General features: G+C 37.8%; 1 pseudogene; it reads left to right on the forward strand.

Annotated features, from left to right (window-relative positions):
* The first annotated feature begins 209 nt into the window (after positions 1-209).
* On the forward strand, positions 210-27,402 carry LOC122318502 (annotated as a pseudogene).
* The last annotated feature ends 300 nt before the right edge of the window (positions 27,403-27,702 follow it).

Genomic DNA, 27,702 nt, shown 5'->3' on the forward strand with positions numbered 1-27,702 from the left:
GAGACAGGATAGTGCTAGTGGTACGGCGTACCTTCTGGTCTATTTTTTTTTTTCAACATTTTTTTAATATATTTAATTATTAAAATAAAAATAAAAATAAATACCAAAGTTATTACTTTGTTTGAGAACTTTTTCAAGAATTGCTGACATTGGACAAAGCAGTCTGCCGTTTTGTTGCCTCAATGATTAGCGGAAGAGAAATATCTTGGGAAGTCATTCCCGTCCACTTATTCCTTTCCTCTCCTGATAAATGCTCGTCCCACTTTCTCTATCCTTTCCATATCTGGTATGACTGAACGTCATGTCCTCGCATTCAAACCTTTTCTCTTTCTCTCCAATTTCCTGCATCTTATCACGATCTCGCTTGTCCTTCAAGAGTAAGTTCTTCACCTTCGCAAATCATATAAATTTTATAATTTTTAATTGTATTTGAGCTTTGCTTCCATACCAAATTACCAATGTAAGAATTGATGAATACCACTGTGCTCAAGTCTTTCATCATTCCGACCATATATAGACTTCGCTTGGTTTGCTTGAATTTCATTTTCTCTCCGTTTGCAGCCAAACAGAGTCAAAAGTCTGTGAAAAGTACATGTGTTTCTGGCTGTAGTTTTAGAAATGCAAAACGTAATTTGCATTCAATGCATGGAATTAATACGGTATAGTATTAATTATGACTGGAAGTTTGCTTTGATGATATATTTGATTATAAAATTATTCTTATTATAAAAAAAGATCTTATATATTATGTAAAATCATGTCAATGTTTTAGTTTATATTTTTAGATTTTTTTATTTTTTATTTTTATTCTCATATACAAATTAATTTCAAATGATAGCATTCATCTATCAAGAGGACCACATTTGTGGCTGTTGCTAGAATTATTTGCATCGCTGTCATATTTTGTAGGTTTCTGGTCATTGGGGGCGAAAGATCACAAGCGACCAAACTCTCCCTTTGGATGCTGCCCCATATCCAAACCTGGGACTGATCAAGGTATTTACGAGAAGGGGGATGGACTAAAAAAATAATTTCTTTTGATACTCAAGGTCTTGCGCGCGCATGTTTAGAGCATCCTACAGTTATAAAGAGATTTTATAAAAATAAAATTTTAAAGTAATGTAATTTTTTTATTATACGTTAGATTTTTTTTATAATAAAAATAAATTTTTAATCTGATGTATCTTATCAAATCATGTTATTTGTAAATTTAATTTTATAAAATTAATCTGTAACTAAAATATTTCTCTTCTATTTATATGAAATGCATTTATATAACTAAACCAATTATCATGTCTCCAAAACACAGATGGTTTTCAACACGGTCTGCCGGTCATAAAGTGGCGTGAGGTTGTAGATGATCACACGGATAAGGAAGGTGATCATGATCTCAAGGTGATTTGAATAATTTTTTCTTTCAACCATACTTTTAACTCTTTTTAATAATAATGTTAGGGACAAGTTTAAAATACATAAATCTTTTATTAAAAAATAAATAAATTTCATCATAAGAGAATGAATTTTTATATTTTTTTTAAAAATGAACTGCTCTTTTTTTTTTTTAAAAAAAATAAGCAGACATATATAATTTCTTATTTAAAATAAATTTATAATATTTCATATCAATATTCGAAATAAGTAGTTATGGTTTGAATGTGTCGTGCATGTTTTACTGGTAGTACTTAAAAAGAAAGGGTAATAATATATACAAGTTAAAATTAAATTAAGAGCGGGGGTACTCTGCCACTTTTTATTATATATAGATAAAAATTATTTTTTAATTTTTTAATTTATACTTTTCATCATTTTTAAAAATTTTAACAAAAAAATCAATAAATTAATAATCATTTCCTTAATGCAAAAAAAAATAAAATAAAAATATATGCGATGTCAAATTGAGCCGACAAAATAGCATTTCACATAAATAAATATTGTACAAACTATTTATAAAAGATAAATCTCACTAAAAAAGAATAAATTTTTTATTATTTTTTATTATGTCAGATATACTTTCTTTCTTTTTTTACTAAGGTGTTCGGTGAGATTTGTACGATCATTGATGAAATCATATACATACGTACGTACAGGAACGCGTGGACTCCATCAAAAGGATGTTGTCGTCGATGAATGATGGAGAAATAAGCATTTCGGCTTATGACACAGCCTGGGTTGCTCTTGTACAAGATGTCAATTGAAGTGGTCTTCCTCAATTCCCATCTACCCTTCGCTGGATTGCCAATAATCAGCTTCCCGATGGTTCATGGGGCGATGGTGAAATCTTCCTCGCTTATGATCGGATACTCAACACATTAGCCTGCGTTATTGCCTTAAAATCATGGAACATTCTTCCCGAAATGTACGGAAAAGGTATTAATTAACAGTTTATTTTTCCTCTTGTGAAATAAAATGAGTAAGTCTAATATGTGAAATATTTAATTAAATAAAGTAAACTATAAACTTAAGGTTCAAATAGGATTCTGCTTTGATATATATCACCCAAAACATGTTTCAAAAGTTTAAATTGATATAAAAATAATAATAATAATAAAATAAAAAAATTGTTAGATTTTATTATTTATTTTATATTTTAATAGTTTAATTTGAATATATATATACACATATTCTTTGTCGAATGGTACTGTATTTTTGATATAGTAAATATGAATTTTAAGATACATATCAATTAAAACAACAAATATAATATTTTTATTCTTTTCAAATTTCGAATTGCAATATCCATCTTAGAATAATAGAAAATTTAATTATATTTTTGATGATGGCTTAAGAGGATAAAAATGTAATTATGCAAATGAGAGCAAAAATGTAATTGTGCAAATGGGATGGGATGACCAAACAAAATGTACTATTTATTCAACTGTTCATCTAATTAATATTAGAATAATTATATTTTTAATGATGAATTAGAAGACAAAAATGTAATTATGCAAATGAGGGTAAAAACGTAATTGTGCAAGTGGGATAATGTGAACTTAAACAAAATCTACTGTCCATTGTAACAGGAATTTCATTTTTGAATGAAAATATGTCAAAGCTTGAATCCGATAATGATGAGCACATGCCAATTGGCTTTGAAGTTGCTTTTCCTTCGCTTCTGGAAATTGCTCGAAGTTTAAACATTGAAATACCTTACGATTCTCCTGTCTTTGAAGATATATATGCAAAGAGAAATGTAAAGCTCGAAAGGTACGTAGATTCAGTTCATGATTGCCCAAACTTCACCCAAAAATAAGAAAAAGGTCGACATTCCTGATTGTTATCTTTTGCGGTAGGATACCAAAGGACATCTTGCACAAACTGCCCACAACTCTGCTCTATAGCTTGGAAGGGATGCCAGACCTAGACTGGGAAAAGATTCTTAAACTGAAGTGCCAAGATGGGTCCTTCTTGTTCTCTCCTTCCTCCACTGCCTTTGCAGTCATGCAGACCAAAGACCCAAATTGTTTGAACTACTTAAAAAGGGTGGTCCAAAGGTTTAATGGTGGAGGTAAAAGCTGTATCTTTTCAACAATTAATAAAAGTAAATACATAAACTGATATGATTTCATATGATATATATGTTAGATCTATCATAAAAGTTATTTTATAATCTAACGTATATATTACATCAAATTACAAGTCAGTTTTTAAATTTATTTTTGTAAGATTTCTTTATAGCTAAAACATTTTTCAATATTACATATTGATATAGAAACTTCTTCTATTGTCTTTCTCTTGTTGCAATATATATATATATATTTTCTCCTTGAAAACACTATTTCTAAGCTTCATTCTGCCTTTAGTCCCCGGAGTGTATCCTGTGGACTTGTTTGAACACATTTGGGTAGTGGATCGGCTGCAGCGGCTAGGAATTTCTAGATACTTTCAGCCAGAGATCAAGGCATGTATAAATTATGTTTCCAGGTATATATATTTGACCCATGCAGCCACTACATGAATATTTTATAATTAGGTATGATCAATTCTGATAAAAATATCTTTTAACTTTCAATTTTTCAGATATTGGACACATAAAGGGATATGTTGGGCCAGAAATTCAAAGGTTTATGATATTGATGACACGGCCATGGGATTCAGGTTACTTAGGTTGCATGGCCACGAGGTTTCTGCTGGTATTTCGCCGCTCACAACCTGTAATTAGACATACATTATACATATAGCAATCAATATGATCGGTGTTTTCTATACAAATAAGTGAAAAGGATAATGATAGGGTGCACACACCAAATGTGCATTTTAAATATGCACACTAGTGCAAATAAATCTTGTTGACATCGTATTTCGTATGCTTTTGGGCCGGGCTTCAGCAGCTTGGTTCTTCGATCTGGGGGTCCTAAAACACAAAATAAGCCTCAGGGATTGCGATCGTGGTGGTGGCCAGGGGACGGCCTTTCGATGCCTAATTTAATAATGTTTTTCACGCGAGAACTAGGGGTAACAGTAGGAAGAGTATCAAGAGTCTAAACTCCATTCTGATGTCTGGAAGTTGTTTTTATATCTGTGTTTGGGACTAGAGGCCCATGCCTTGATGCCGGGGGTGGTGTATTATCCGTTATTTTCCCAGCCATGCCCATTTAATACGGTGTGCCTCTCTGGAGAAGCATTTAATGTGGTGCGGCCTCTGTCTCATCCAACTGTCGTAGGTGTGATGCGTCGAATTACTCCTCTCATCTTTGCTTGTTGTCAGATGATTATGGTTTTTCTGTTCTATATGGTTCATTTGCCAATCTTACTCCTTTGGGGTCGGGCAGCACGGTGGGGACCTAAGTGTTCTCTATTTCTTTTTCTCTAGGCTCCAAGGACCTCCCTGGGTTGGGGTTTACCCAAGTTCCCTAGACCACCCATGTCTAGGCCTATATTCCTAGGCTTTAGCCCTAGAGAAAAATCTCCCAAAAAAGTCTTGTTTTTTTTTTTTAAATATCCTTAATCATTAAAAAAATATAAATTTACTAATAGTCACTTCTTTAATTATTAAAAAAATTAAAAAATAAAATATATGAGGGTCACGTTAGGTATGCATATTTGAAAATCATATTCAACAATGCTACACCAAATACTTGCTTAGGAAAAACTCTAAATTAATTATGTTTTCTTGACATGATCATGACAGATGTGTTCCAGCATTTTGAGAAAGGTGGGGAGTTCTGCTGCTTCGGCAGGCAGTCTACACAGGCTGTGACGGGAATGTTTAACCTATACAGGGCATCTCAGGTGCTCTTTCCAGGAGAGAAGATCCTTGAGGATGCAAAGCAATTCTCATCCAACTTCTTGAGAGAAAGACAAGCTGCTAATCAGCTCTTTGATAAATGGATCATTATGAAGGACTTATCCGGCGAGGTAAATATGATCCGCCCGTCTGATTTCATAAATTGATGCTTATTTTATATTCATTAACAAAATGGCAAGAATTAATTACTTGGCTGCTTGATAGTCCAAAGTAGTAGATCCTATAACATTTCCTATAACATTGTTATTCATTAAGATTTCTTCACATTTAGCGGCGAAATCACCTTGGCCTTAAGGAGGGCCATGCACCCAAAGATTTTTTGAAATTTCAAAATATCCCTAAATTTTATTTATAATTTTATAAATATAGAGGATTCACCCTCAAAAAGAATTTATAATCTCCATTTGCTTTTTAAAACTCTCTAAAATTTTAATATAAATAGAAATGCCTCTGATTTTTTTCCCATACTCCAAATTTTTTTTAGAATTTCTATATATTATCTATTTTTAAGGATGTGGCCTCACTAAAAATTTTTTTTAACTAAAATTTGGCAAAACGTTTAGAGAGTCAATAAGAGTGCTCTTAGATAGATATAACCATATCTGTTCATGATACAGCACACAGTTAATGATAATAGCAATATAAAACAGGTAGGGTACGCACTGCAAGTCCCATGGTATGCAAGCTTACCTCGCGTGGAGACAAGATTCTACTTGGAACAGTATGGTGGCAAAGATGATGTCTGGATTGGCAAAACCCTTTACAGGTACTTCTCTCTCTATATAAGATTTTTTGAAATCCAGTTCAAATTAAAAAGTCTTAATAATTAATTTTAAACATGAGAAAATAACCAAATAATTTTAAAATTATTTAAAACCCATAAAAACTAAAATGTGTTTTTTTTTATTTAAAAGTAATATACCAAGAATCCCTGGGAGTGCAATGAGTGTCAGAGGGTGGCCGTAGGTAGAGGTAGAGCACAACGTATACCAATTCATTAAAACTGAATGTAATTACTATACTAATATATATTGGTATTACTAATATATTATGTATTATCAAATAGATTTAAAGGAATATGTTCAAAATTTATTAGGCTTCAAAATATAATTAATATATATATTTTATATTAATAACTTATGATCAAACAAATGTTCATGTTTAATATTATAATTTTATGTTATAAATTATAATATAAAATTATTTTGTATAAAATTATATATTATATAAAAAATAGATATATAATATTTTATATAATATTAAAAATTAATTGTATATATATATGAATACGAATCGATCCAATCTCAAAAATATTAGAACCATAATCGGATCGATTCTATCCAATTTGTGGAATCATGCATGGAATCAATCCCAGATCAAACCGTTTCAAAACCGGACCAAATGGTCTAATCCAATCCAATAATCTAGACCGATTTTTCAATTTTTCGATTTTTCATTATAAACTTTCACCTCAAACTATCACTTTAGAACATAAATTATCATAGGATCTTCTTACAAACGTACCACCTTTACGCAGCAGGGAAGCCTAATGCACGTACGTATGGCTAATTGGCCAAACTTTAGCTCTATTAACTGTCATTATGAATAGAAAAAATCTAGTTGCAAGCATAATTGTGCACTAATTTGTGCACCAATCTAATGTGATTGGTCAAAAAGTAGATTTTATTGAAAACAGTGTTAATTTTTCTTTTGAATGTGAATGAATTAGTATTAGTACGCTGATTAGTACGCGACTTTGCTTGTACGTAGCAGAACTCTTATGAATAACTTCTTCATGCTAATTTGATACAAATTAATAATACACAAGAATCGATGGTTCCATCTTCCCAATGGAAAATCTAAACAAATATTCATTTTTTCTAAGCTAATATTCAAACCATCATACATTATATATGCAAGTTGCAAAATTTAATTAATTCACAATCTGTAAAAGACTCATGATTCTTGTTGATTTCATCTGTAGGATGCCTTTTGTCAATAATAAAACCTATCTGGAATTGGCAAAATTGGACTACAATGATTGCCAAGTATTACATCGGATGGAATTGGATGGTATTCAAAAGTAAGTACAAAGAATGAGACTTGTATTTCTTAGTGATCTTTGAAATATCAATCTTATAAATTACAATCGATGTGACATCAATAGATATTAAATTAAGGATCTCGAAATTGGCTAAATCATTCTTAATATATTGAGAGGTTATGCAATAATGATCCATATATATATAGGTGGTACGAAGACTGCAATCTTGGAGAGTTTGGATTAAGCAAAAGAGCCCTTCTGTTGGGTTATTTTTTGGCAGCAGCCAGTATTTATGAACCGGAAAGGTCAAGGGAACGACTTGCTTGGGTTAAAACCACAGCCTTGGTCGAGACAATCGCATCTTATGTTGATAAGGAACAAATGAGGAGAGCCTTTCTAAATGAATTCGCGAAAAACATCAATCCACGAGACTATATTATTAGGAGGTAAATTTAAATTTGAAATTTGTTGACAGTTTTGAATAAAAATAGTCTGCCAGAATATTCTAAATGAATCTTGATTTGGATGTGTTTCACTACAAACTGATCTCAACCATTAACCTGTGACTAGAAAAGATGGTGGCTCGATATGATTGGTGCACCTTTGATGCCTACATTAGAAATATATGTACCTTGCCTTACGATGAGAGATCCAGAAAAATAAATAAATAAATAAAATTATCTTAGATTGCTAGTATTGGCTCTTTTTAGAGATGTGGATTATTGCTGATAAAGATAGTTTGATCTTTTCCCTAAATCTTGGAGACTCCATTATCGAGTTCCCAAGGTTTGCTTCAAGAAGGGATTGGCATATCGTGGGCGAATATCTCCTTGTTTCCTTAGGGGGGAATATCTCTAGCTATCGACAACGGTTACCATATTAATCCCATTAGGTGGTGAGATTTTATTTGGGCAAGCATACGGTGCACTTGTGCTCTTTCAACTTGTTGGGCTTCTCGTATGGACCTTACGTTGTATTGTTGGGCTTGTACAGTGAAGATAAGAAAGCTTCTCCAGTTACCCCGCAAATTCCTGATTGGCGGTTCATGCTCTAGTGCCATTTAACAGCTTTGCATCTGTGCCTAGTCACATCACCAAATCATGGGATCTGTTCATAGCAATCTTGCCATCCGTCTGCTTGTATTCTTACTGGGGTACTTCAACTATCACGTCTCCTTTTATAAATTTATTTTCTCTTCCCTCTTGTTGCCTCTTTCACTCATACTTTCTTGTCTTCCTCATTGTCTACATTTTTTGTTGAAAACCTAACTTTCCTCCTTATGTATCACCTGTTTGTGTCAACGACTCACCAGAACGTTTCTCGCCTTCCTTCTTGTAGATCTTCCCCTCCCCAATAGAAGGGGTCCTCGACGGCACTTGGGTCCTCCATCCATGACATGCCTTATCACAAAGGTTTTGACTAGTCTTTTGTCCTCACTAAAGCTAACCTTAAGAAGTTGAAGGTTTCGTATGGAATCCTCAATTCAATGATTCTTGAGGTTCCTCACCAAGGGCTTCGCTAAAAAGGGGGGCCCTCACTACCTGTGCCCTATCTCTTGGGCTATGACTCCCTTTTTGTTGGTCAATGCTTGATGCTCTCGACTTCTTGAACTTAGCTTCAACTTAGCTCCACTCCTACACTTGGAGAATTCTGATGTGTTGTTATGTGGCTGGAGAATGGTCTTGGAGCCCACTCGAGAAAAGTATTCTAATTTGACTGTTTGGCAGTTCCTTACTACCCACGCAGTCAGGGCATTGGAAGACAATATTTATAGCTTTTGTTCTTGCCCCGAGATCACCTCACATGATTCGAAGGCCATCATTCCAATGCCAAACACTGGTAGAAAAACTCTTTTTCATTTCTTGCCAAGGATGAGATTTCCCTAGTAAGGAAGGCAATAAGATTGACTTCCTAGTCTATGCCATATGGGGGAATCAACTGCTTCCCGTGATAAGAAACTGCTCGACACGACCCCACTAGAGAAGGAGGGGAAACAGTGCCTAAGCTTGAGCCTCATGTGGACTTGATTTGTTTTGGAACATATCTGGAGCCTTCTCATTCATCGGATAATCATCCTGGATCAGCTCAGGTCGCCATGGGAACTCAATCTTCAGTCTCACAAGATTCTCTTAACTCAAATGGTATGGGAGATTTAATGGGGTATGTCCTTACAGACTTGGCCACGACCTTTGACTTTGAGTTTCACTCCTGGGAACTCAACTTTGGCCTCTAGCCAAGTTTTATCCTTCCATCGATCCCACTAGTTGACCAGGAGTTGCTTGACGAAGCGGAGGACACAGACATTGATGTGGCTTTCTCCCACGGCCTTGTTGACTCATTTTATCACGTTTCCCAAGATCCACCTTCAGTGGGGTAGTCGAGATCTGGTGGGAAAGGGAAAGGGAGCCTACCTCGAGCTTCCTTCCCTTGACCATCTCAAGTTGCAAGACTAACGGACCTTCTTCGCCCATTATCATAGTGCGGGTAGTGTCGTCCTCCCCTATTTGGGAAGACAAGCTTGCAGTGAACTCATTTTGCATCTAGAGGGGAGGCGAAGGGCAATCCCCAATGATTACCGCTGCTATAACTGGTTCTTCTCAACCCTTTGATGAGGGAGAAACAAGAGCCCTTGCGGGTGGCACATCGCCCCCCCCCCCCCCCCGGGCCCCGCATGTATATGACTCCAAGCCTTGTCTTCTAGGGTCTTTCTGCAGCTCGGATCCCCTTCCTCAGGGCGAGGCACACCCTAGTCCATCTCGGCCCTCAAACATGTGCGGGTCTAAGGCAAGGGATGATTCTATTCATGCTATAGCGAACAAGTTGAGGGATTTCTTTTCCTCAATAGGCCATTGAATTTCTTTCTTGGAATTGGATTCTTATATCTGTATGGCCTTTAATTGGATTCTTATATTTGTTTGGCCCTTAATTTTCTTTCTTGCGATTCTTATATCTGTATGGAATTTTGGTAGGGTGTGGATCAACTGGCCACCTGGATCATCAGGGATCAGGCTGACTTGGAGGATGAAGTTTGGTCTAGGTATATGTTCGCCTTTTGGGCACAGAAGGAGGTCACGCAACTACAATGTGAAAAGGCTAAATTGGAGGCGATTGTCGATCAAACGGTCTTCGTGAAGATGCAATCGACCTCAAAGGCAAGCTTAACTAGGCTAGGGGGAAGCTGCAAGAAGAAAGGTCTTTAAGACAGGAACAGTTTTCTTGCCTTGAGAAAGAGTTGGAAGAGATGAAAGGGCACTGTCATGAGTTAATTGAGATTGCGATGACGGCTGATGAAGCCCATCTACATCTGGGGCTTGACCTCAACGAGATGAACGGGGACTTGGAGGAACTTTCTAGTTGGCATTCGGCAATGAAGAAGAATTGCGAGTGAATGAAAGTAGGTAGCTCTATGTTGTGTCTCGATAAGAGGGTTAAAGCTCACAATCAGTGGATTAAGGACTTTGAGGGGTCTGAGCTGGCTACTTCTATCAAGGAGATCATTTAACTCTCCCTTCAAGTCCTAGCTACCAAGTCTGTTTACAATAGGGCCTTCAGTTATGGCTACGATGTTGGCGAGGAAGGGTTGAGGGTCTTTTTACTGGCGAACACTCATATCGACTTGAGGACGTTGAACCTTGAGTCTTTCAAGCCTGACCATGCTTCCTGACAATTCGCTGACACTCTAGGGATGCACTTGATGTCTGACACATTCCCATCCACAACTCCTCCAACACCCCCAGCTCTGCCAACTCATCCTCCTTGAATATGTGCCTTTATTCTTTTCTTGTTTAGCATTTTTCCTTGAGCAGTTTGTATTTCAAACAATTGATTTCCATAAATTTTTTCTGACTCCTATTTAATGCTTGTGTTGTGTGCATTGTTGTTGCATTGTGCCTCTAAATGTGACCATGGTGGTTGAAGGTTGCATAGTCTGTAGACTTGCACTTCGGTGTCATCACCGCAAGTTGAAGGACTCAAGCTTGGTGGTCAAGGGTTGCGCAGTATGAGGATTTTTCTGATGGTTTCAACACAATGAGTCTCAGGACTCAATCCTCAGTGGGCATGGATTGTGCAATTTGAGGACTTGCGCACTTGTATCATCACCGTGAGTTTAAGGACTCGACCTCGGTGAGCAAGGGTCGCGCAGTTTGAGAACTTGTGAGCCCCATCACCGCAAGTCTAAGCAATCGACCCTTGGTGGAAAGGGATGGTGCAATCTGAGGACTTAGGCAACCGTTTCATCATCATGAGTCTAAGGACTCAATCTCAACGGGCAAGAGTCATGCAGTTTGAGGACTTGCGCCCATTTCATCACTACAAGTCTAAGGACTCGACCTCGATGGGTGAGGTTGCACAATCTAAGGACTTGCACGCCCATATCATCACTAAGAGTCAAAGGACTTGACCTCAATGGCTAAGGATCACATAGTCTAAGGATTTGCACGACTATATAATCACTGCAAGTTTAAGGACTTCACCTCGATGATATTGTCATTCAAGTTGGGAGATGCATGAGAGGGAATCAATCAACTTTATTCACCTTTCTTCAATGCTTAATGATACAAACTTAGGGATAGTATTTTTTTAGATGTTTAGCGTTTCGTGGACATCGTAGTTCCTTTCTCTGACCGTCTTTTAAGTGGTTTGAGCCTAGTCGATTATTGGTGATCATGACATACAGTCCTTCCCAATGGCAGCCAAGTTTTCCTTCTTCTTGCGTGGTGGTTCTGGTTTCTCTTATAACCAGATCGCCTGTCTTGAAGGTCCTCGGCTTGGCTATTTGGTTAAAGTAGCACTTCATTTTTCTTTTTTTGAGGCTCACTTGGACCTTAGCTTTGTCCCATTTTTTATCTAACAAGTCAAGGTGCTCTTTCAATGCTTTGCCATTCTACCTTCGATTGAAATGCTGGATATGGTATCTTGTTAACCCAATCTCTTTGGGGGCCACAACTTCATTCCTATATGTTAGGGCGAACATGGTCCCTCTTATTGGAGTTTTAACTATGGTTCTGTATGCCCACAGAACTTCTAGAGTTATTCTACCCACTCTCATTTTTTATCTGTAAGTTTCTTCTTTAGGATCCCAAGCTGGGATTTGGTGGTCGCTTCCAGTTGTTCGTTGGCCTAGGGATGTCCTAGGGATGAGCACTTGAACCGAATCCCCATCTTTATACACCATTCTTGGTAGTGCTCTAACTCAAACTGCCTTCTATTGTCTGAGATGATGCTTTGGAGAATTCCATAATGACATACAATGGTATTTCACAAAGACTTGGTGCTACTTCTTGCAGTGATTTTTGCCAAGGGTTTCACTTCTATCCACTTGGTGAAGTAGTCTATGGCTATTACCACAAAACTCACTCCTCCTTTCCCTGGTGGGAGGGACCCTAATAGGTTAATTCACCATTGTGCAAATGGCCAAGGAGACATTATGGAGGTTAGTTCCTCTGGCTGGCAGTGTGGTAAGGGAGCTAACGGTAACCCACCCTCACAACCTTTCTCTTCATAGCTTTCCCTCCAGAGTGATTCCCGCATACTCCTTCATGTATTTCTGCTAGGACATATTGGACTTCTTATGGGGAGACACACCTCACTTAGGGGATCGAGAAACCCTACTTATAGAGGATTCTAATGATCTGGTTGAACCATGTGGCCTATCTTTTGATCTTCCTTGCCCCTTCCTTTTCTATGGGGAGCTCTCTAGTTTCTAGGTAGTTCACCACCTCTTGAGCTCACTCTTGTTCTCCTGGTCTCACTTCGGCAACCTTGGTCCCAATTGTCGAGACTTTCATAACTCTACTTTCCACTTCCCGTAGGGTAAATTCCTTCATCCCCAAAGTTTTTTGTGCTAGTTTGTTCGCCATGCTGTTATCCTCTCTTAGTATTTGTTTGATTCTAAAGTGACAAAATTGATCACGCTTCTCCCATACCAGAGGTAAGTACTTTGTCAATTTTTTGCCTATTGCCGTGTACACTCCCAATATTTGGTTAATGACTACCTGGGAGTATGTTGTTACCTCGACCTCGGTCACTTCTTGTGCCTCTACTATCAAGAGCTCTACCACCAACGCTTTGTACTTGGCTTCATTGTTGGTGGTTCTAAAAGTGAGTTTTGTCATGTAATGGTGTTCTTACCTAGAGTCGCTTATTATATGGGTCCCTACTCCCCTGCGAGTGCTGTAGGATGAGCCATTGATGAAGACATGCCAGGACTTCTCAGTGATAAAGTCTGTTAGGCCATATCCTTTCATTGCATGTCTTGGCAGATAATTAATTTCAAACTCTCTCAGCTCAATTGACCAGGTCACTAGGTGCTCGGAGGCATCTGGCTTCTACAAGATCTTCCTTAGAGGAGTTTCTGCTAGGAATTTGATGGGATGAGCTTAGAAATACGATCGCAACTGCTTGGTGATTGTTACCAATGTGAAGGCCAGCATCTCCATACAAGGGTATCTCGACTTTGTGCCCCGTAGGGCGCAGCTTGTGTAGTATACTGGCTTCTAAGCTACCTCTTCTTCTTTGACCAGGGCCATCGATATGGTGTTGGTCGATCTTGCCATATATACATAGAGCGTGTCCCCTTGCTTAGGTTGGCTTAGTACTGGTGGGCTACACAGGCATTGCTTTAGTGCTTGAAATGCTCGATCGTAATTGTTGTTCAAAGGGTGCAACTTGCACAAGACCCTAAAAAATGGTAAGCATTTATTTGTGAATCTAGACACGAAACTATTCAATGGTGCTGGTATACTAGTCAGGCTTTGGCTCTCTTTGATGTTCCGAGGGGGCTACATATCCATGATTGCTTTGATTTTCTCCTTGTTGGCCTCTATTCCTCTCTCAGACACTATGAAACCTAGAAATTGGTACAGTACAATGAAGGCTTCCCTCAAATACTCTAGGTGTTGGGACGACTCCTTGCTTTTAACTAGTAGATCGTCGAAGTACACCTCCATGCTGCACCCAATCTATTTTTTGAACATTCGATTCACAAGCCTTTAGTATATTTCCTAGGCATTCTTTAGCCCAAACAGCATAACTTGATAGTAATATAGTCCTTAATCATTTCTTCATCAGCCATGTTCATCCGAATTTAATTGTACTCTAAGTAGGTGTCCATGAAACTTAGCATGTAGTCCCCTATCGTGGAGTCAACAATCAAGTCAATGTGTGGCAGGGGGAAGTTGTCCTTTGGGTAGGCTTTGTTTAGGTTGGTAAAGTCCACATACATCCTCCTTTTGCCATTGGATTTCTTCACTAAGTACGACATTGGATAACCACTCGGGATAGTGGGCTTCTCTAATGAATCCTACGGTGAGTAGTTGATCGACATCTTTGGCTATGGACACGTTTTTCTTTGTGCTAAACAATCTTTCTTCTAGTAGACCTGGTCAACACAAAGGCGATGCCTGATGATTGTGTTGTCTATTTCAGGCATATCTTCGTGGCTTTATGCAAACACATCTCTATGTTCTACTAGGACCTACTTCAGTGCCTATCAAATCTCGAGTTGGAACTTGGTCATGATTCGGGTTGTGGCCGCTGATTGCTCTAGGTCCAACGTTACTATCTCTAATGGCTCATTTGCCTCTGTTTATTGCAAGTTTTCTTCATCCCATGTTTCCATGTCACGGTTGAGGAGGACCGGCAGTGAGGGAGAAACCTCAATCTAAATCTAGTTTTTTAATGTACGGACATCCACTCCCCTTGTCTTGTGCTCTTGTACATATACCTCCCGAGCTAGGGCTTGATTGCCTTTAACCTCTCCTACTCCTACCTCCGTTTGGAACTTCATCTTTAGGTGATAAGTTTTCTTCATCCCGTGTTTCCATGTCACGGTTTAGGAGGACTGGCAATGAGGGAGGAACCTCAATCTGAATCTATTTTTTTAATGTATGGACATCCACTCCCCTTGTCTTGTGCTCTTGTACATAGACCTCCCAAGCTAGGGCTTGATTGCCTCTGACCTCTCCTACTCCTACCTCTGTTTGGAACTTCATCTTTAGGTGATGGCTTTGACGCTGTTCAATGTCGGGAGCCCATTATAGGTCATCGTGGTTGTGGTGTGTACCTTTTTCATAACTATGATTGGTAGGCTTATTACACCTAAGGGATGTACTGCATTGCTAGAGAATCCCTTCAATGTCGTGGACGATGATCACAGTCTACTAGGATCAATATCCATTTTGGCGAGTGCATCCCAAAAGAGAATATCAGCTGAGCTCCCATTGTCGATCAAAATCCTTCTAGTAGTGTAGTTTGAGACTAAAAACATTATTACCAATGCATTGTCATGAGAATATAGGACCCCATCGCAATCTTCCTCCCCAAAGGAAAGGCTCTCCGAGTTCTTATGCCTTGGTTGTTTGGAAAGTCTTTTTGTCATGTACACTTCCTTGTATCTTGCCCTACGATTATTCACTTTCTTGCTGGATATAGAGGGACCTCCTTTAGTAAACCCTCTTGCTATCACGCGGATCTCGCCCATTGGTATCTTGTCATGGTTTGGGTTCTGGCAAAGAGCATTGCGATAATCTTCCCTTGTTGGCCACCACCTTTTAGGGCTCCTGCTTTGCCAGGCATTTCGATCTTGCTCTGTCCTTCCCCCCAAAAACTTATTTTACGGGTTTTGAACGTTTCGCAATCAACCGCTCCAACTTCCTGCTTCCTTGCAACTTCAACTCTTTTTTTCATCATGTAGCAATCCTCCATTCAGTGACTGCCCAATTAATGGTAGGTGCAAAAAATTTGTCCTCTCCTCCCCCTAGTTCGATGACCCTTTCTTTGATTTTATATTTAAACTGTTGTGAATGAATCTCAGACCACGTTCACGAGGGAGAGCTCGCCTCTCTCGCTTTTTGTCATGGCTGCTCTACCCAAAGGTGTTTTTTTTGCTCGATCTCTGAGGGTCCTTACCTGCTTCCTTCATCTCTGCTTTCTATGGTGCAATTAGGGCTTGAAGTGTGTCTTCGGCATTGGTAAAGTCGTTAACCTTGTCCATGATAACTGCACCATGAATGGTGTTTAAGTCCATATGCACCCCCAGAAGGGCTTCCAGTGTAATTTTCTCATATTCATCATCAATGGTTAATTATTCCTTGTTGAACTGGGAGAGGTTTGCCTTTAGGCTCTCTTCTTCCTTCTTCTTAATGGTCAAGAAGTATACTGTGGGTCGTCTTCACCATAGCATTGCCATCACCTCCACTCTATAGGATAAATCTATGCAGTTGAGCAGCTGATTGATCGAGAATGACCCCCCATCTTCATGGCCATCTCCTCATATTTATCAATAAGACTACACAACTAGTCATGTAGCTTTTTCTTCTCCACCTTCTTAGCATTCACTTTGCAGGGAATGATGTGGAATATCATTATTTCTCTACAAAGATTAACAGTGTAACAATAATTACTTTGCAAATTGCTCTCACGTTCTGATATTCAACATTTTGAATGGATCAATATTCTCTTGGTTATTATTGGACCACTAAATGGGAATTCCTACTTGGTCTTTAGTAAGATGCTAATTTGATTATGAAACCAATAGTAACGTGATGTCAAGATATAAGAAGTTTTTATAAATAATGTAAAAGCGTTTTGTAAATAATTATAAAATATTGTTTAAATGATCATTTGATAGAGTATTAAAAAGTGGTGGGAACCATTGAAAATATACTTGTGTTGAGGGAAAAATGAATTGGTTGGCATATTCTTATGAAAACTTGTGTAAAATCATGTTGTAACAAGTGTTGAAGTAGCGTAACAAAAAAATGGTTGAAGTGTGCTCAACACAGCTCGAGCAGAACTCAAAATAGAGAGTTCGCTAGACTGGCACTCGAGCGTAACCTTCCAGAGAGGTTTGCTCGATGTGCACTCAATATAGCGCTTGAGCGTAACCTTCCAGAGAGGTTCGCTCAATGTGTGCTAGATGTGGTGCTCGAGTGAAACTCTTCCAGAGAGCACTTGAGAGAAACTCCATTCCACATTCAAAGCAAAATCTCTCTTCGAAAATATACCTCCACCGTATCACACTCAAGATAAAACACAGTTGAGTCCCTTGGAGTGGACGTGTTCATTGGCAGGATGGTTTTTGGAGCTGCTGGTGATGCAGAGATCGAGAGGTTCTCGTGAGAAGCAATAGAAAGGTCGGAGTTTCGGCATTACATGCGTGTAGAGATCGAGTGGATCACTTGTGGTGTTGCAAGACAAGTTTAGCTACTATAAAGGTTTTGTGATTGTCTCTAAATTAGTTGTAACAAACTAAAGTTTCTATAATGGATTTAAGGTGGTGTCTTACACCTCTACTAGTTTTAGATTTTAAAGATGTTCTTCAAATGGGTTTCCACTTCGTGACCAATTTGTTGTGTTGATTATTTGTGTGATTTGTTTTTTTGATTAACTATTGTTTAACAATATTTTTGAATAGACCATCAAAATTGAATTGCACCTATTCACCCCTTTAGGTATAGTGTCAATGTAGAACCACTGGTTTTTCAATTGGTATCAAAGCGAGTTCACTCCGCTAGGATTCAGTTCCTGAGTGTGATCCTGCTGTAGTGGTTTAAATGGATAGGTCTCAATCACCCACATCGCCACCATGTTTTGATGGAAGCAATTATGAATATTGGAAAGTTCGAATGAGAGCTTTCCTAAAGTCTGTCGATGAACGAGTGTGGGTTTCCGTAACAAAAGGATGGAAACAACCAGTTGCAATCATTAAGGCAGTTCAAACCCCCAAGAATGTGAAAAATTACTCTAAGGATGAAGTCAACAAGTGTAGTTAGAATAGCAAAGGCCTGAATGCGATGTTCATGGCCGTGTCCCAAGAGGAGTTCAAGAGAATCACCATGTGTGAAAATTGCAAAGAGGCATGGGACATTCTTGAGGTTACCCATGAAGGTACCTAGGCTATAAAGAATTCTAAGCTTCAAATGCTAACCACCAACTTTGAAGAACTTAGAATGAAGGATGATGAAACATTTGATGGCTTCTATGGAAAACTTAATGATGTTGTGAATTCTCGTTTTAACTTAGGGGATAGAATTCATGATAACATAATTATGATACAAGTCCTCAAATCTCTTCCTAAGAGATTCATCCCAAAGTCACTACGATAGAAGAAATCAAAGACTTGGACAACATAAAGATTGAAGAGTTGGTGGGTTCTTTACAAACCTACGAACATACTCTTCCTATGGATAAGAAAAACAAGTCCATAGCTCTCAATACTATTAGAAAGGAGTCAGATGAATCATCTAATGAACTTACAATGAGTGACAAGGAGATAGCTTTTTATGCTAAAGAATTTAGGAAGATGATTGCTCAGAAAAACTCGAGACAGGAGAAGAGAAGGTTCAAAAGTTTCAATGGGGGTTCAAGTTAAGAAAAACGGAAAAGAGCTATAAGCGAGACACTATATTTGTCAAGGACAATATTCAGTGCCATGAATGTTATGGTTTTGGTCACATTCGATTTGAGTGTGCAAATTACAAAAAAGTCAAAGAGAAAGCTAATGATGCTTCCTTGAGTGATAGTGAGTCTGAGTCAAGTAACTCACAAGACAATTCTCCCATGAGGAAAAATCTCAACTACATGGCATTTACTTCCTCTGTTGGTGGCAAAAGTCATAGCAGTGAACCAATGTTTGAAATTAAGAGTGTATCTGAAAATGAATATGGGGATGAAGATGAGTTACAGGAAATCTATGAGAAGTTGTATAAGGAATGTGTGAAATTAAGAAAACTCAATAAGGCACATATTAAGGAAATAAATTTATGCAAAAGAAAAAATGAAGGACTCTAAGGCAAACTAAGTGAAGCCATTGGTATAACTGATGACTTATAAAGGCGTAATGTGACTTTGGAAGATAAAGTGACAACTCAGGAAAGTGACTTGACTTTGTTAAACACTAAATTGTAGAAATTCGCCATTGGGACAAAACAACTTGACAAATTCCTAAGTTTAGGAAAGTCCTCTAGTGATAAGAGTGGTTTAGGCTACGTTAAAGAGAATCTCGATGCTCCCTCAACCTCAAAAGCCTTCTATAAAAATGTGGAAAAAATAGTGTTTGTTCTTGCAATGAATAAGAATAGAAAGGCTCATCCATCTGAAAAGGTTAAGAAGCCTTTACGAGTGCAAAAGTATGTTCACCTCCCAAGAGACAAGAACCTCGCAACACGAGCCCTATATGTCATCATTTTGGAAAGATTGGTCATATAAGACCAGACTGTTTTAAATTAATGAGTCACTCTATGCATGCTCCTACGTTCGTTAAAAGTATAACTGCTTATCTTTCGAGAATGGGTAAGAATTTCATGAATGGCCCTAAGAATGTCTCAACCTTCTTGAGACAAAGAGTTCACAAAGTAAGCCCTGTGTGTCATCATTGTAATAACATCCGACCAAATAGTTTTGAACTTAGAAGGCACCCCAAGAGAATTGAAAATCCCTACTCAAAAAAAGGGGTACAAGGTGGATCATCCAAAAGGAGAAGAGACAAGCTACACATGGTTTTTTTGCTATAGACTCACAGTCATGCATTCATGCATTTTACTCATGTTTAGATCTTGTATAGTTTATTTTTATTTTCTTGCTAAAAGAGTATTGTGTGTGTCTTTAATTCATTCATATTTATGTCCTTGTGTCCTCTTGGGTGTGTTCTTCAAAAATCATGCACAGTGTATTGCTTATGGATGTGATAAAGTGGACGTTAGTGCTGACAATTCTAAAAATCTAGGTGCATGTGCCTTTTGAGAACTGTATCATATGCCTATGGGTGACAAATGGTTGAAACATGTGTATCATTTGTAATATGTGACGGCATCACACACTACACTCCAAGCTTAGTCAATTGATGTTTTACCACCTTTGAGTTTTTGGGGAGGCAATCAAAGGAGTCAGGTAGCTCTACATGTATACAGAATTGACCACGGGCTAGATGACCTCATTATTTTTCTTCTTGTAAAAAATTCTTATATATCAAAAGAGAAAGGGAAAAGAGAAGTGGTGATAATAAATAAATTTAAAAAAAAAAGTAAGGGGTCATGCAGTACCCAGTAATGATACAGGTATTCAAATAGAAGCATCAAGGTCCTAGCAGCATTAGGTTTAACTTTCTGTATCTTGGAAGAGCTTCGCAATCATTTATAGTTTCTTGTGCAGCTCAACCCCGCTCACACCTCCCAATTGAAATTTCTTGATTGGATAATGATTTTTTTAAACATGCATGTCTATATTACTTGTGGTACTCTATTTTTATTGCCTATGTGATTTATGAGAATATGATGCTCTTCTACATTTGATACGTATTTATGGTTTGGAAATTGACTTCCCTAGTGTTTGTCAAGCATGTGAATGTTTTGTGCATTGAATTGGGCAAACATGCAAAATCTAGAACTAGTCGCTCGATACACTGCTCGACCCAGTGTATCTCACTCAAGCAAAAATTGCTCGACAGAGCACTCGAGGGTTTTAAAGTTCACTCTAGCGAATGGCTTTTAAAACCCCCAATGCCGGTCGAGCTTCGCACCATTTCTCCCCAAAAAAAATTTCTTTCTTCCCGTGTGATTTCCCTATTGTTTTCTCTTCTTTCGCTTCTAGTTGATTTCTCACAAGAAAGCTCCTCAAAATCATTAAGCATTTTAAATCTTGAATATATTTCATAGCATAATGCGATTTCATAGTAATCCTCCTTGTTGGTTTTCAGTTTGCATTGAGATGTTGGGTTCGGTTTGCATTGAGTAGTTGGGTTTCGGTTAGTTGGATTTTGGGGTGAGCTTCTCCTTAATCCCAAACATTTTTGGGCTGAATGGTGTTGGTTTGCATTTAGGAGGATCAAGGAACTCCCATGGAGTTTGGATCTTAGCTTTTGCTTGGATGCACTCCAAGTGCTCAATGAAATGCTTGAATGGTGTTTGGTGTCTCATATTCATCACGCATTGGCATAGCATTGTTCCCATGAGCATTTCATAGTTATCCTAGTGTTGTGTTGGAATATATAGGAGTTTTGGGTCTTAAAATTAGTGTATGAAGTTATGTCATTGGCATTCACAATGCCATTGGCTTGGCATGCACATGGGTCATTTTGGACTCGGCGTAGACATTTGTATTTCTTTTTGGCACCTTGGTGCATTGGCATGCACATGATCCCTTGCATTTTAGCATCCATTGGGAAATGTTTGTACTTAGGAGGGCATTGGAACCTCAATGGTTAACATCATGGTTGGTATAGCATGTACACCACATGCTTGATGAAATGCCCGTGTAGACATTTTTTATGCATTCTCACAAACTTTCTTCATGTGTGTTAAGACTTGCATTGGATGTTGTATTTCAGTTGTACATTAATCATTTTAGGAAGGTCACATTGGCTTGAATATGCATTGGGCATTTTAAACATGCCTTTTGCATTGGTATGCATCTTGCACATTGGCCTTGGTGCATTGGCATATTTGGCATTTTGGCATGCACATTTGCCATTTAGGCATGTATAGGCACATTAGGCATGCACATTTAAATTACTTTTAGCCTTGTCTAATGGTCACTAATTTTGTCTACAGCCAAAAGTCATGTCTCGACGTGTGCATCCTCGCCATAATCCTCCTACCCCCACTCAAGCACATTTCCATAATGGGCGGGCATGGGAGATGTATACTCAGAACTTCTCTCACCGTACTCTTATTGTTGAGCGTGAAGTCTCCCTCAATGAGCTTACTGAGATCACCATTCCCAGTATTTTTTTAGTCTCGCCAGTGGCAAACCTTGACCACTGGTCTTCCCACTCCTTCTGTGGAGTTGGTTCGGGAGTTTTACTCCAATATTCGTGCAATCTCTGAAGATGGCTCTTTCGAGGTTAGTTTCTGAAACATCCTCTTCTGGGTGACTCCAGGCATATCAGCGGACCTACTAAATGCCCCACTGTGTCCAATCCAGTGTATCCCTATACACAAACACCTCCTCCCAGTCTGCCAGTCATTGCTGAATGTCTGTATGGTAGGTCTCGTAATTGGGATGGTAGGACACCACTTCTAACAATAAGATTTCCACCTAATTTTCTCATGCTCAGTAGGATTGTCCTTACAGATCTTTATCCTACTGGTCATTATAGTGATGTAGGTCTTGACCGCGCCACTCTTCTGTATGCAGTGATCAATGATGTCTCCATTGATCTGGAGAGTCATCTTTGTCGGGTCATGCTTGAGACCTTTCAGTCCAACAAAGTACAGACTGGATTGCCATTTGCCTACCTCATTACTCGGTTAGCACTTTCTCAGTCAACTGCTATTCTTCCCCAAGAGTGTAAAATTCCTCTTAAGGCTCCTATTGGTCGTAGGACCATGCAACTTAGTCATGCTCACATTACCCCTCACCCTCTTAGTGTTGAGCATCCTCCTACACCCTCCTCTTAGCCATCGAGCTCTTAGCCATTCAGTTCTCAGCCTTCTAGTTCGGCACCATCTACATCAACATCAAGTTCAACTGGGCTCGGCTTACAGACGGTCCTTGAGTACCTAGTCCATCTGGATGCCCATTCTGATAGCCTTGATGCTAGAGTTGATAGCTTTCAGCAGCTTGTGACTCAATGCTTCAACTACATGGAAGAGCACCTCCTTGATGATGATGATGGTGGTGGTGGTGGTGGTGGCAGTCCCAATGATGGTGGTAATTGAGACCCTTGGCCTATTGTGACAAAAAGGGGGAGTAGTATACAGGGAGAGTAGTATAGATGTAGGGGGAGTAGCAAGAAATGGAGAAGGATAGTTGTTAATAACATATTTTTTGTGGGGGAGCAGTTTTTGGTTTAGTAACACATGCAATAGATGTAGGGGGGGTAGCAAGAAAGGGAGAATGATAGTTGCTAGTAACATATTTTTTGTGGGGGAGCAGTTTTTGGTTTAGTAACACATGATATTTGTACTGCTGGTATTTGACTAATTGAACTCAATGTCTAATTTATTGATTCATGAAATGTTTCTTGATGAAAACTGTGCGTGACATGTCTTTACGTGTATTATAGTTTGTGATTTGCGAATAGACATTGATTATACTTGTGTGAATATTTCTTGCATATTTTTGTTAGTACGTTTAACCGTTTGCTAAATGTTTGCAAAATATTTCAACGTGTTCAAGACTACGCCTGTATATGGAAATCCTACGTGGGGTGTGTCAGGATTAAGTCCTATGTATAGGTTAGAGGTTTTGTCACATAATTGCCAAAGAGGGAGATTATTGAGGGAAAAATGAGTTGGTTGGCATATTCTAGTAAAAACCTATGTCAAATTGTGTTGTAACAAGTGTTGAAGCAGCATAACATGAAAATGGTTGAAGTGTGCTCAACACGGCTCGAGCAGAACACAAAACAAAGAGTTTGCTTGACTAAAGCTCGACTGGCGCTTGAGCGTAACCTTCTAGAGAGGTTCGCTTGATGTGCGCTTGATGTAGCACTCCAGTGAAACCGTCTAGAAAGGTTCGCTCGATGTGCGCTTGATGTAGCGCTCGAGAGGAACCTTCTAGATCGCTCGATGTGCACTTGATGTAGTGCTCTAGCATAACCTTCCAGAGAGGTTCGCTTGAGCGGAACTCTTCCAAAGAGGTTCACTCGATGTGTACTTGACATGTCACTCGAGCAATTTCTGAAAGATGACATGCGCTCAACTCTCGCTCGACACTTCGCTTGAGTCAATGTTTCAAACAACTTAATATTTAGGGTTTTGAGCGTTGTGTTCTCTTGGGACTATAAATAGAACAGCTTGTTTTGTTCTTTGGGGTGGAAATTTTGAGGAAAAATACAGCCTCCTTCCAAAAGCACTTGAGAGAAACTCCCTTCTACATTCAAAGCAAAATCTCTCTTGGAAAATATACCTCGACCATATTACACTCAAGATAAAAAACAGTTGAGTCCCTTGGAGTGGACGTGTTCATTGGCAGGAAGGTTTTTGGAGTTGCTGGTGATGCAAAGATCGAGAGGTTCTCGTGGAAAGCTATAGAAAGGTTGGAGTTTCAGCACTACATGCGTATAGGAGATCGAGTACGTCACTCGTGGTGTTGCAAGCCAAGTTTAGCTACTACAAAGGTTTTATTAGTGTCTCTAAATTGGTTGTAAAAAACTAGAGGTTCTATAGTGGATTTGAGATGGTATGTCACACCCGGAGTGGTTTTAGATTCTGAAGATGTTCTTCAGATGGGTTTCCTCTTCGTGACCAATTTGTTGTGTTGATTATTTGTGTGATTTTTTTTATTTGATTAATTGTTCTTTAACAATATTTTTTAATAGACCAACAAAATTGAATTACACCTATTCTCACCCCCTCTCTAGGTATAGTGTTGGTATAGAACCACTGGTTTTTCAACTTGGATGTAGATTTTTTAGAGCTTTTAGGCTGATGTAATAAATTGAGTGGTGATATTTAAAAGTCTTTATACCAAACAAAATTTACATAATATATTTTGATTTATAAAATTCAAATTTTAAAATTTATCTTTTAAATCAAATTATACTAGGTAAATAATGTGTGGCGTAAAAGCTTTCAAAATAATTATTCCAATAAATAACTTAAAAAATTATTTAAAGAAAAAAATACAACTATCCAGTGGTGAGAGCCACCATGGGATGGCTAGCTTCGCCGCCATCTAGCTACCAACAAAACCCGAAATTTGGCCGCCCTCAACTGCAAAGACTATGCCGGCCAAGATCAAGCCACCATGGTGGTCAAAGGAACAACCAATAGCCCCTTGATCTAGATTGCTTATGAGGAGCTTGGCCAAATTTGGGCCAATACAGTGGCAACCACTATGGGAGGGCTATTCATGTCTAACATTTTTTTTTTTTAATTTTTGATTTTTTTTTTTTTGAAAAAATAAATATAGTCTTTTAAGTTTTGGTGTTTTCAAGAATTTTGAGGGATTAATTACAAGACAAGTGTTGTATGTTTGGGGAACAAAACAATTTTTATTCAAAAATTATCCTTGACTTCAAAGACGGTTTTAGTTGCCAAACAATAAACATACCCAAAGAAAGTCAACCTATTTGCAGCGAGACGGAATTCGGAGTTACTCGATCCAACATGGGTTTTATCCATACCCATGCAGTACTCTCGCTTTCACCTATTTTTTATATAAAAAAATTTTAAAACATGGATGGAGAAGTCATACTCACATGATATTAGTTGCAGAAAATCGAATACAAAGAAGAATGGGGAGGCACTCCTCGGGATATTGCTTGAATTCCTGAATCATCTCTCATTGGAGTCAATAGTTGATCAGGACGGACAAGAAATCAGCCACCATTTACGGCAAGCAGTGAGTTTCTTGGAAAGCCATTCTTGCATGATTTGAACAGTTTTATATTTATAATCTCATTTTTAGATTTTATTTATTTATTTATTTAATATCACGTGTCTAGCTTCCATTGATTGCCATGTGACAATCTTGACATTTGTCAATTGGAATATTTACCTGATTAATTGTATGAAAGGATTTAATTGCAAAAATTTGCATAGTCAAAAAGTAAATTATACAAATTTGAAACCAAATGAGTGATTTGAGAACGAGATAAAACTTAGGGACTCATTTTGTAATTAACCTTTTATTGAGCCTTTAATGTTGTCCCAATAAACTTTATATACAGTGACTTTTGCATTTTTTTTGTGCACTTCACTAATGTAATTGGCTGCATCACTTGAAATGATGGTTTTCATAATAAAATGCATTTTGATTCATTAATACCCGTGTCTATTTTCATGCAAATTACATCAACATATTTGATTTGGTGGCCTTATAAAGCATGCCACGTTAAGTAAAAGGGCGTGAATAACTTTTTTTTTTTTTTCATTGTTCTTTGTGTGTGTTACTATTAAATATAGTGGGAGAAGTGGCTGCTTGAGTGGTACAGCGACGGCGATAGGCACAAAGGAGAGGCAGAGCTACTCGCGCATATGATAAATGTCACTGCAGGCCATTCATTTTCAGAAGAGCCATTGTCTCATACTCAATATAAGAGACTGTCCAACCTCATTAACAAAGTCTGCTACAAACTTAGCTCTTACCAAAAGGACAAGGTTTGTTTTCAGAAAATATCAATAATGTAATATATAATTTTAGGGTGTAAAAGTTGGACAATCTCTTTAAAAAAAAAAAAAAAATTTACTTTTCATATGAATTCTAGATGCGCTCCGTCATTTTCAAAGCAGTTGTCCGAACTTGTATATTTTATGATTGTACAAGTCATTTTTCTTCCAATAAAGAGACACTACATCAAATATTTGGATAAGATAGATATTACTTAGCTCAATATTTATTCTATTTAGCTATTTTTGTCATTTGGCATTTATTTTATGCAAAATGTAGAACAGTCATGACATTTTTTTCTGTAAGCATGATAAACATTTCGGCATATTTCTGACCAAAAATAGTATATTAATTATATGGGACCTTGTTTGTAAAAGCAAGCCATTATCAGTTGGTGTCTGTGTGTTTTGATGTTTTTTCTTTTTTGAAACCTTTCCATTTGGGTGATTGCAATGTATGATGCCAATGCATTTTCTTATCAAAAAGATGATTTCTATTTATTAAGGCCGATGTAAGTGTTGAAAATTAGCTTTACTTTATGTTATGAATATAATACAAATAATTAAATCTACTTCTACCCATCAGCTTAAACTTTTAGAACAAGTGTTGACTTCACACTTCATTTCCAGTTGTTAATTTCTTGGAGGTTCCTAATTTTCTGATCATGAGCGGGTTTTCTAAATGTTGCAGGTAGACAACAATTGCAGCCACAATATTACTTCATATGCTAATTATTGCCTCACAACCCCAGAAATAGAATCTGAGATGCAAGAAGTTGTGCAATTGGTACTCCACAACTCCAAAGATGATATTCATTCTGATATAAAGCAAACATTTCTCGCAATAGCAAAGAGTTTTTATTATGCAGCTTACTGTGATCATGGGACCATCAACTTCCACATTGCTAAAGTACTGTTTGATAGAGTAGTTTGAGTCTTCTGTATGTGGACATTGATTCAGTCATTATGTTGAGGAAGAGAAGATGTTTGAAGAAATCTTCAAAAGAAAGAAACTACTTCTAAATCTATTATATGACAACCAGTTAAAATTCTTACAAGACTTTGTAAACCGACATGATCTCTACTCACAACAAATCCATATATTCAATAGTGGTAGACTTTTGTCCAGTAGAGGAAGAGTAGTGTTGGTGAAACATGTGCTTTCAAGTATGCCCCTTCAATGTTATCTGCCTTAAATGTTCCTTGTCGATTTTATGGGTTAAATTCACAGTACTCTTAGAATTATCGGACTAGAAAAACTTCTCTTCAAATTACTTGATATGCAATTGCAAGAAAATCCTTACCGAATGCCTGTATATCTTTTAGGCAGAATATGTAACCTCTTATTGGTCAACAGT

Source organism: Carya illinoinensis, chromosome 8 (genome assembly GCF_018687715.1).
Source record: "Carya illinoinensis cultivar Pawnee chromosome 8, C.illinoinensisPawnee_v1, whole genome shotgun sequence".
In the NCBI taxonomy this organism is placed as follows: domain Eukaryota; kingdom Viridiplantae; phylum Streptophyta; class Magnoliopsida; order Fagales; family Juglandaceae; genus Carya; species Carya illinoinensis.